The sequence below is a fragment of the Canis lupus genome, chromosome X, assembly GCF_048164855.1.
Source record: "Canis lupus baileyi chromosome X, mCanLup2.hap1, whole genome shotgun sequence".
Taxonomy (NCBI): domain Eukaryota; kingdom Metazoa; phylum Chordata; class Mammalia; order Carnivora; family Canidae; genus Canis; species Canis lupus.
In genome coordinates, this window is record NC_132876.1 from 101,649,477 (window position 1) to 101,660,300 (window position 10,824).

The following is a 10,824-nucleotide window of genomic DNA, read 5'->3' on the forward strand; positions in this document are numbered from 1 at the left end:
TCATGCTTGTATAAACAGGAGATATTCAAATTATACCATTAATTTTAAAACATAAATATTTCTACTAGAATATTTATAAATCCATATTAAATTTATTTCCATAAGTATTTATGAACAAAAACATCTACTCACCTTCCAAACTCTACAAAGCAATAAACTTTAGGAAAGCAATTGTTGAAAACAATTTCTAGAGCTCATATTCATGAATACTTTGAAATTAGACTTTCTAAAACAAAAAATATTTCACAAATTCAAGCCCTAATTGGTTGCAATTGACATTTCTTTCTAGGTGAAACATTTGATTTCATAATTTCCATGATGCAGAAATGAAAGAGTCTTAATAAATGTGCATTGAAGTGTGAAAGTAGGTCTCAAGAAAACAGAGTAGTCACTTCTCTAATTTGGCTTGAAATAAATTAGAATTTTTCAGTTTTTCTCATTTCAATCTGTCAGGAATAGGTTGTTTTTCAAATCAGCAAATTTAAAGTAAATTTATTTGATTTTAAATAAGAACAACATCAGAATAAAGCCAAAAAACACCCCAACATGAAGAATGCACTTTTTTCTTGCATGCAACTACAAATGGAAAATAGCTCTCATAAATTATAAAAAGGAATGCAGCATCAGTTTACCCTCTCTCAGGCAATTGAACAGAGATCAATTCTCTCAGCCCAGCAGCCTCCCTGCAATCATTCAACAAATAGTATTGATGGCCTGCCATGTATGCAGCACCTGCTTTTGAAGCAGGAGAGGATACTCAGAAATATAATACTCAGTCCTTTTCAATAAGAAGTGTCAATCTAGCCTGGGCATAAGTCATGACAGTGGATGATAAATCACTGTACAAGAACGAATAATACAACAAGACAGCAATATAAAGAATGGCTATGAACACTATCTGATAAGTGATACAGGAAGTATATACTCTAGAAATTCCAAAAAGGAAAATACTATTGTCGGCTGGTTAGATGTTATGATCTTATGTCAACCAATTCTGGAACATTGGTCTAGTATCTGTTATATATAGTTATTTGAAAGCACATATATCATTTATTTCTTTGTAGGCACAGAAGAATTTGCTTAAAAACAAAAATACCTGATGTGTGTAATAATTAACAGGACTTAACCTCTATGTTTAGCCAGATTACTGGGCTTTGTCAAATTAAACATGTAAAGGCCACTCTTATTCATATAGGTGAAACACAACAAAAAATTGTTACTTTACCACCTTGTTTGGATTATTCTATCTGGAATTCTGGAAATGCCATTTTATTTTACTGATCTCAGTATCTCTTTTCTTTATTTTGGTATTAGCCTTTCAAATGTACTTAAAAGAGAATCGAAGGCAGCCCCAGTGGCTTAGCGGTTTAGCGCCGCCTTCAGCCCAGGGCGTGATCCTTGGAGACCTGGGATCGAGTCCCATGTTGGGCTCCCTGCATGGAGCCTGCTTCTCCCTCTGCCTGTGTCTCTGCCTCTCTCTCTCTCTCTCTCTCTCTCTCTCTGTGTGTGTGTGTCTCATGAATGAATAAATAAAATCTTAAAAAAAAAAAAGAATTGAGATGAACTCATTAAGGTAGAGAAATCCACATGGTGCTAGATTTCTAAATAAGGAATGTGATTCTCATTTTTGGAGATGTCTCTAATAGAAGAGTAAAATGTAAATTGTTGTTATATTAATCCTCACTTTCTCTCACATCCAAATTCTATAGTTTTTCTTCTTTGAAAAGCCCAATTTTATATATCTACAGAGATAAGGCATTTTTTTATTGATTCCAAGTGATGTAAATACTCACCATCCATACCCTAGAGTAGAAATGTCTGTATTTCATTATACATTCATACAGTTTAATATCTTAACCAAAGCTTAACCAAAGCTACTAAAAATTCTTGCTTATTTATTGCAAGAATAATTTCCTTAAAAATTCCTAAACTATTTTAAACTATTTGTTTAAAAAGAGAACTACTAAAGAAATCTGCATCATCAATATTTTCAGACATGAAAGCTTGGTAATTTATCTCTTTTAAACTCTCAGGCCACTTTTCCTAGTTTGGATGTTAGAAGATGATGGCCTTAGCTCATGATCAGACATGGATTAATAAAGCCTCTGTCAGACTTGGGAAATTATAGAAATAATGCTTGTAATAGAGAAGTGGCTTCTGCATTTCAGGGAAAATTAAAGTCAAATTAAACAGCCTTCAGAAGTTTAGACTAAAGATTGATTTATTTCCTGCAGAGTGTGTCCATCCTGGACTGGAGGAAGGATAGACATAAGGCTTTTGTTCAGATATTATCTAGACACAGGAATCATTCTTAGGCTAAATTCTGCTGACAAATGTTTACAAATTACATGCTCCAATTACCATTTAGTTAACCTGCTCTAGCCTTTGTTTTTGCATGTGTGAAATGAAGAAAAATTGCTCAAATCTCAGGGCTTATTGAGAGAATTAAGTATATATAAGAAAAGTAACTTCTTTTGTTCGTTTATTAAACAGATGTTTGTAGTGCCTAATGGAGGTACAGTGATTGAAAAGACATGGTATGTGTCATCATGAATAGGACTATTAGATGAGGAAGTAAATGTCAATTGACAAGAATGGATAAATAAAATGTGGGATACACATACAGCAGAATATTATTCAGCCTTTTAAAAAGGGAAATTCTTCATACATAACAGCATGAATAAACCTGGAGGACAGATAGGGCATGCTTCTACTTATATGAACTATCTAAAATTAGTCAAACTTACAGAAGCAGAGAGTAGAGTATCAGTTGCAGAAGGCTAGGAGGAGTGGAAAACGGGGAGTTCAGTGAGTGTGAAGTTACAGTTATGCAAGATGAGTAAGTTCTAGAGCTCTGCTATGTAGAATCTGGTGCCTATAGTTAATAATGCCATGTTGTGCATTTAAAAAATTTAAGGGGGTAGATCTCCTTTTAAGTGTTCTTACCCCTACACACACACACATACACACACAAGGCAGGAGGAGACTTGGGAGATGATATGTTTGTTACCTTAATTGTGTATGCATATGTCCAAACTCATCAAATTGTAACATTAAATACATGCAGTTTTTATATATTAATTACACAGTGAAAGTGTTAAAAAAAGAAACAGAGGGAGTGTTCTACTAGATGGAATGAGGAAACAGAAGAAGGAAATTGCTTAAGAGCATCCATTAATATATTAATTATAGGTGTTCACAGAAGCTAAGAGAGACCTATGTTACTTCCATATTCTTAATAGCTTTATTGGAATATAAAATACATACCATAAAATGTAATAAATACCATACAAAAATTAGATTGTACTGCAATATACCGCATTTCCAGCACCTACTAAAGAAACCTTGTGCCCATTTACGTTCATTCCCATTCCCACCCCCCAGTCCAAGGCAGTCACTAATCTACTTCCTGTTCCTAGAGATTTCTTTTAATGCATTTTCATATAAATGGAATCATATAATGTGTGGTCTTCATGTCTGCCTTCTTTTACTCAGCATAATATTTTTGAGGTTTATCCATGTTGTAGCATGTATCAGCTCTTTATATTGTCAAATCATATTTCACTGTCTGGGTCTTCATTTTTTAATGGATCTCACAAATTTTAAAAAATGAAGAAGCGCCAAAAGACAGTTATGCAAACCATAGTATAATTTAAATTCTTGGTGACAACAAATTAATATCTTTGTATAGAAAGATGAAATTTTATATGTCTCTCTGAATAAATATATCAAAAGCCTAAACCTGAGGCCTAACCCTCCCATCCTCTGCATACACATACTATTATATTTGATTAGTTAACATTTAACCAGTGATTACTGAAAGCCTATAATGCTTTATAAAGTAGGTATAAATGCTTATAGTGTTGATAGCTTTTAATATTCACAACAAAGTTGACTCTGAAATCAGCCTGCCTCAGTATCAGTGCTGGTCACTGATCAAGTGTGTGATCTGGGCAAGGCACTTGAGTATCACTGCTCCAGTATTCGGTCTTAAAGAATGAGAATAAAAATAGGATCCAGGAGTAGGTTTATTGTGAAGGTCAAATTATATATACATAAGAATTCTTGGCACTTAGTACAAATTTAGTGTCAGCTAATATAATAATATAATAATAATATATAATCTTGATCACAAAATTAGGTAAGAAGAATTTCCCTTTTTTATATAGTTGCTAATGTCCTAAATAAAATATTGAATTAAATTTAATAGCTTATTAAATAATACAACATAAGGTTATCCCACAAAAGCAAAATACCCCAAATTCAAAAAATCTATCAATACTGATTTCCACATAAGTTGATTAAAAGAGGATTTATACAGTTATCTTAACCAGTACAGAATAAATATTTGATACAGTTCTTCATCAATTTAAAATAGAAAATTCTATCAAGCCAAGAATATAAAGGAATTCCTTATCTTGGTAAATTTGTATTCTAACACCCTACAGCAAATATTACACTTATTGGAGTAACTGAAATATGTTCTTTTTATTATTTGGAACAAGGCAAGTATATTTATTATCACTCCTGCATTTTAATCTAGGATGGGAAAACCTAGCCAATACTAGAGAGAGAGAGAAAACCAGAAATTTAAGGATTTTAATATGGGACAATAAAATTCACACTCCTTGTGGATGAAGTGATTTACCTAGAAAAACTGACAACTCCAGACTTTCAGGATTAGGAATTCTTAAAACATTCACCTGCTATATTGTTGATAAAAAGTCACTATAAAAATGATCAGAAACAGCCAATTAGAACATTTTATAAAAGAACACATTGCCATTAATAATCTAGGAATTAAATCTACTTTAAATAAGAAAAATCTAGGAATCTAATCTATCTTAAATAAGAAAAGTAGTTTTTAGGGGTGCCTGGGCGGTTCAGTTGGTTAAGCGTCTACCTTCAGCTCAGGTCATGATCCCAGGGTCCTGAGTCCTGAGATGGAGCCCCTTTTCTCCATGTCAGGCTGCCTGCTCAGTGGGGATTCTGTTTCTCCCTCTCCCTCTGCCTGCTGCCCCCTGCCCCCACCTGTGTGCTCGCTCACTCTCTCTGTCAAATATATTTTTTTAAATAGATCTTCATAATTAAAGTTTAAAACTAATAAAGGACACAACATATTCCATGCTCTTGACTGGAATGACAAAATATTGTAAAGATACTGATTCTTTCAAATTCATTCAAAAATGCAATAAAATTATAGTACAATATTTAGGAGCTCGCTAAACTCACTTTTTACTATAAAAAGTATATGGATAAATGAAAATTCAGGAATAATAACTAGGCCAATCTTTAAAAAATAAGAGTAGAGATAGAGGACTGACCATGCTAGATATTAAGACCTAAAACAGGGATCCCTGGGTGGCTCAGTAGTTTAGCACCTGCCTTTGGCCCAGGGCAAAAATGGGATCAAGTCCCATATTGGGCTCCCTGCATGGAGCCTGCTTCTGTCTCTGTCTTTCTCTCGCTCTGTGTGTCATAAATGGATAAATAAAATCTTAAAAAAAAAGAAAAAAACCTAAAACAAAGTCATAGAAATAGAGTGTGCTGTCAAAGCAAGAAAAATTCAGCAAATGGGAACACCAAAGTATGTTCAGAGACAGATGGAGATGGGAACTTCATAGAGGAGTGATACACATCTCAATGGAGAAAGTGGATTGTTTAATGAATGGTGGTGGGCAAAAGGGATGACCATACGGAGCAAAACAAAAGTAGATTATTATCTACCACCACAAGGAAAAATAAATTATAACTAGATTAAAGGCCCAAATTTGAATGGTGAAACAGCAATGTTAATAGAAGAAAAGGTAGAAGGGCATGAACCAAAGGTAGGAGTCCTCCTTAAAACCTCAAAAATACTAATCACAAGGCAAAAATTTAAAGAGTTCATGTAAAAATTAAGGATTTCTACTCTTGTTCAGCGAAGGATATTAGACAAATTTAATTCACCGTTAACAAAATGGAAAAATATTGTGAGGTCTAAAACTGAGAAGAGTTCCTTGTTTTACATAAAATGATCTGCAAATAAAGAAGGAAAATATTACTGCAGTTACAAAAAATAGTGGATCAAAGATTTTTTTTGCATATTTTTATTGGAGTTCGATTTGCCAACGTATAGTGTAACACCCAGTGCTCATCCCATCAAGTGGATCAAAGATTTAAACAAGCACCTTACTAAAGAGAAAATCTATGAAAGTAACAGGCGTGTGATGAGATTCCCTAAACTATTGTTAGAGAAATAGAAATGGAAAGAAAACAAGATCACTCTATAGCTATTAAACTGGCAATAATTGGAAAGCTGGATTGTGCCAATTGTAGTCAGAGATTTGGGGACATGGAAATCCTCCTCATTGCTCTTGAAACTGTAGACCAATGCAGTCATTCAGGGAAGCAATAGGCACTACATAGTAAAATTAAACATATATATATATTAGCAATTTTGTGACTCTGTTTATATTCCAGTGAAGTCGTCATGCAGGCACATGAGAGTACATGTACAGCATGTTTATTGAAGTGTTCATCATCTGCCTGGGAGATGCAGGCAGTCTGTATGTGTATCTCTGGGAGACTGTTCAGGTAAAATGTGGTAGATGCACAACTCAAAATATGATGAGTAGAAGCCACAGATGAGATATACAAGAGGCAACTCATATAGATCTTAAAAGCATTGATGGAGTCGAGTGATAAAAATTAAGCAGAATGAGAACTAAAACTACTTCGACGTGTATTAAAAATGTGTTCACACAAACCAATCTACGGTTTTCAAGAAATACATTCAATTTCAATGGGGACTGAAGGCAAGAGGAGGTACGACTGGAGTGTCGAGAAAAGGAGGTATTATTCAAGTATTCAGTAAGTACATAAAACTGGATGCTCATGTAGGCAGTGTACCCTAAACTGAGTAAAATGATGAACTCCCTGTCCTTGAGGGATCTCTCCCTCTCTCTATTGTTTTAACTATAGTTGGCTCTTTCAAGTGGTGACAGAAACAGAGTAGTATGATTTGAGGACTAGTAAACTGAAAGCAGATTGCCACCTAAATCACTAAGTTAATTAGTATCTAAATTACTGTTCCTGGAATTACACCAGGCATCCTCCAGTGCTTTTCTTTCTTAGGCATTCTAGAGAGGTTTTATATTACGATGAAAAGAATTCCCAGGCCAGATCCTTGCTCCGCAGGGATAGAAGACAAGATTCCTCCGCATACTTAGCTTCTGTGCCAGACATCTGCGTGTTTGCTCTCAGATCTCTTCTTGGCCCTTTTTCTTTTTTAAAAAAGATTTTACTTATTTAATCATAAGACAGAGAGAATGAGAGAGAGAGAGAGAGAGAGAGAGAGAGGCAGAAACACAGGCAAAGGGAGAAGCAGGCTCCATGCAGGGAACCTGATGTGGGACTCAATCCTGGGTCCCCAGAATCACACCTTGGGCTGAAGGCAGGTACTCAACCGCTGAGCGACCCAGGGTTCCCATCTTCTTGGCCCTTGACTACTAAGTACATTTCCCAGACAGCCTTGCTTCAGGTTAGGGTTAGCCAATGGGTAGCACTCTCAGGACACTGGAAAACCGGAGTAGTCGAGAAACCAGATTCTCTCCCTTTTTTTTCCTCTTCCTAAGGTGGCAGCTCCAGCAGAGCCTGCATTAGCTCTTGTTAAGCTTTCTTTTTTTTTTAATTTATTTTTTATTGGTGTTCAATTTACTAACATACAGAATAACCCCCCAGTGCCCGTCACCCATTCACTCCCACTTGTTAAGCTTTCTGCTGGACCTTTTATTCTCTCTGCTCCCAGTTTCCCGGGGGCCCTCCTTTGCGTTGTAGCCCCGCCTCCCGGTTTCCAATTCTGGCTTGGCTAGCCCCTCAGACATCACCTGTTCCAAGTTTCCAAGCTCAGTTGGCAACCCTGGCTTCTGAGATCAACTAAAATAATTTACCCTTTTTAGTCCCCCTGGCTTTAGAACTGGCAGGAGTTAACTAGTTTTTATTCTCCTTTCCCTTCCCTTTTTTGTCACCCTCTCTGTTAGCCCTGCACCTAGTTCTCTGTTTTAAATTACCTGTTTTTAAATACTTGTTTTCCCAACTGGTAATACCTGTCTGCCAGAGAGTGTGTTGGGATTAAATGAGATAGTAATAATAATATTAATACAAACAGTAAGACTGTTACTATTAGAGAGGTGTAATATGCTTATTATGTGCCAAGTACTATTCTGAGCACTTTACATGCATTTTATTATTTCCTATTACAATCCTTTAAGATCTCTATCATATCACCATTTTAATGACGAAATTGAAGTCCAAAGGATGACTTGCCCAATATCATGTAGGTATCCATTGATTCCTCTCATTGTGCCACATAAAGTATATGGAACTTAGTGGATATTACCATGATTCTTAAATATATCTGTGGCAGTGAAAATTAAATCCCTGAATTTGGGAGCTTAAGGTGAACACTGAATGGTGGTACATCATAATAAGCACTTTTTAAGGGACACTGCATTCACTGTTACATCTTTTCTACCCATTGTTATATTCATTTATAAAACAGAGCATGTAAAAATCTAACTTGAAACAAATTCAACAGCATATTAAAAAGACCACACAAAAGAATTAACTCAAAATAGATCATAGACCTAAATGTAAGAGCTAAAACTATAAAACTCTTAGAAGAAAATATAGGAGTAATCTTCATGTGCTTGCATTAGATGATGATTTTTCAGGATATCAAAAGCACAAATGGTAAAAGAAAAAAATTGGACTCCATCAAAAATAAAAACTTTTCTGCTTCAAAGGACATCATCAAAGAAGTGAAAAGAAAATTCACAGAATGGGGGGAAACATTTGTAAATTATGTATCTGATAAGTGACTTGTATCTCGAACATACAACTCTCACAACTTGGTTAAGAAGACAAATAACCCAATTACAAAATGAGGAAAGAAGTTGAATAGATAATTCTCCAAAGAAGGTGTACACAAACCAATTAGAACATGAAAAGATGTTCAACATCCTCAGTCATTAGGGAAATGCAAATCGAAATCACTTAACTCCTATATGAGCACTATAATAAAAAAGGTAGGAACAGGATTTGGCATGGATGTGTAGGAATTGGCACCTTTGTACATTGCTGGTGGGAACGTAAATGGTGTAAATATTTTGGAAACTTTTCAATGGTTTCTCAAATGGTTAAACATTGAGTTACCATTTGATTTAGCAACATACCCTAGGCACATACTGAAAAGAAATGAAAGCGTGTGTCCACACAGAAACCTGTACATGAATTTTTATAGAACCATTATAAGAACCAAAAGTGGAGACAGCCCAAACGTCCATCAGTTAATGAATGGATAAAGTGTGATACATCCATGCAGTAGATTATTTGTAAAAAGAAATCAAGTACCAATACATGGTAAAACTTGGATGAATCTTAAAAATATATTAAGTAAAAGAACTCAGTTGCAAAAGACCACATATGGTGTGATTTACATGAAATGTTTGGAACAGGCAAATTTATAGGGATAGTAAGTAAAGGAATACTGTTTAGGGCTGGGATAGGGAAGGGAGGGTTTGAATTGGCTATTTATGAGTATGAGGTCTCCTTTAGAATTGGATTGTATACTTTATTTTATTTATTTTTTTTTATTTTTTTTTAATTTTTTTATTTATTTATGATAGTCACAGAGAGAGAGAGAGAGAGAGAGAGGCAGAGACACAGGCAGAGGGAGAAGCAGGCTCCATGCGCCAGGAGCCCGATGTGGGATTCGATCCCGGATCTCCAGGATCGTGCCCTGGGCCAAAGGCAGGCGCCAAACCGCTGCGCCACCCAGGGATCCCTGGATTGTATACTTTAGATGAGTTATGGTATAGGAGTTATATTCCAGCAAAGGTATGAAAACATGAGTTCAACAAAGCTATTTCAGTATGTTAACCCACCTATTCCAACTTGTTCAATAATATCAGATTCAGAGGTTTTGACTTTATAGGTCAGAAGAGTCACACAGTGAGATTTATTTGGAGATGTAAGAGGATAAATTTAAAAGGAAAATAGGATAGGACTTTTTTGTTTAAATAACTAATGAAAATAGGAATGAGCTAGATGTTACATGAAATGATTAGGAAGAAATGAGGGCTATACTATATAATCACTGGGGCAGTGATGATAGTAGCCCTTAGAAAGCAAAGGTAGGAGGGAAAATATTTTCATTCATTTCCTTGTTGGTTGGTTGTTTATTATACTGCACTTTAATTAGATTTTTGGGAGTCCATAATAACATAATGAGGAGAATGTCTACAGTAGACTCAAACAGCTTAAGGAGATTCAGATGACATTGTAGGAAGATAGTTTCTGGCAGATGAAATTGGGTTATAGCTACCTCAACCTATTGATTCATCCAGAATTAATTTAGCTCATCTGGCTGGCCAAGTGTGTGGCCCCTTTCTATATTTATCATTTCTCTTGTTTTCTTTCTGAAGCTGCATGCTTCATTTAAGATGATGACTTACTTAAATGGTTTTGATAAGCATATAGCTGCATCTGACCTCCAGGTAGAACTTTCAAAAAGTTCTGAAGGTCAATTTAAAGGAGAATTTAAGCTGTCTTAAGTAATTAATAACAGACTCCTTTATTTCTCCTAGAATGGGATTATTAGTTAAATTTCAGTGAAAGTTTAACAATTTAAGCTTGGTGTGCCAAGTGTTTTACATGCAATCGAAAGATTAGAGGCTGGGACCGTAGCTCACAGGGCTCTGATTTTGGCAATAGAAGGTAATAGTCTTCAAAGCATCATTAATAACAGGTTCTCTAGTAATGGTGTGTACATAAATCAAATTT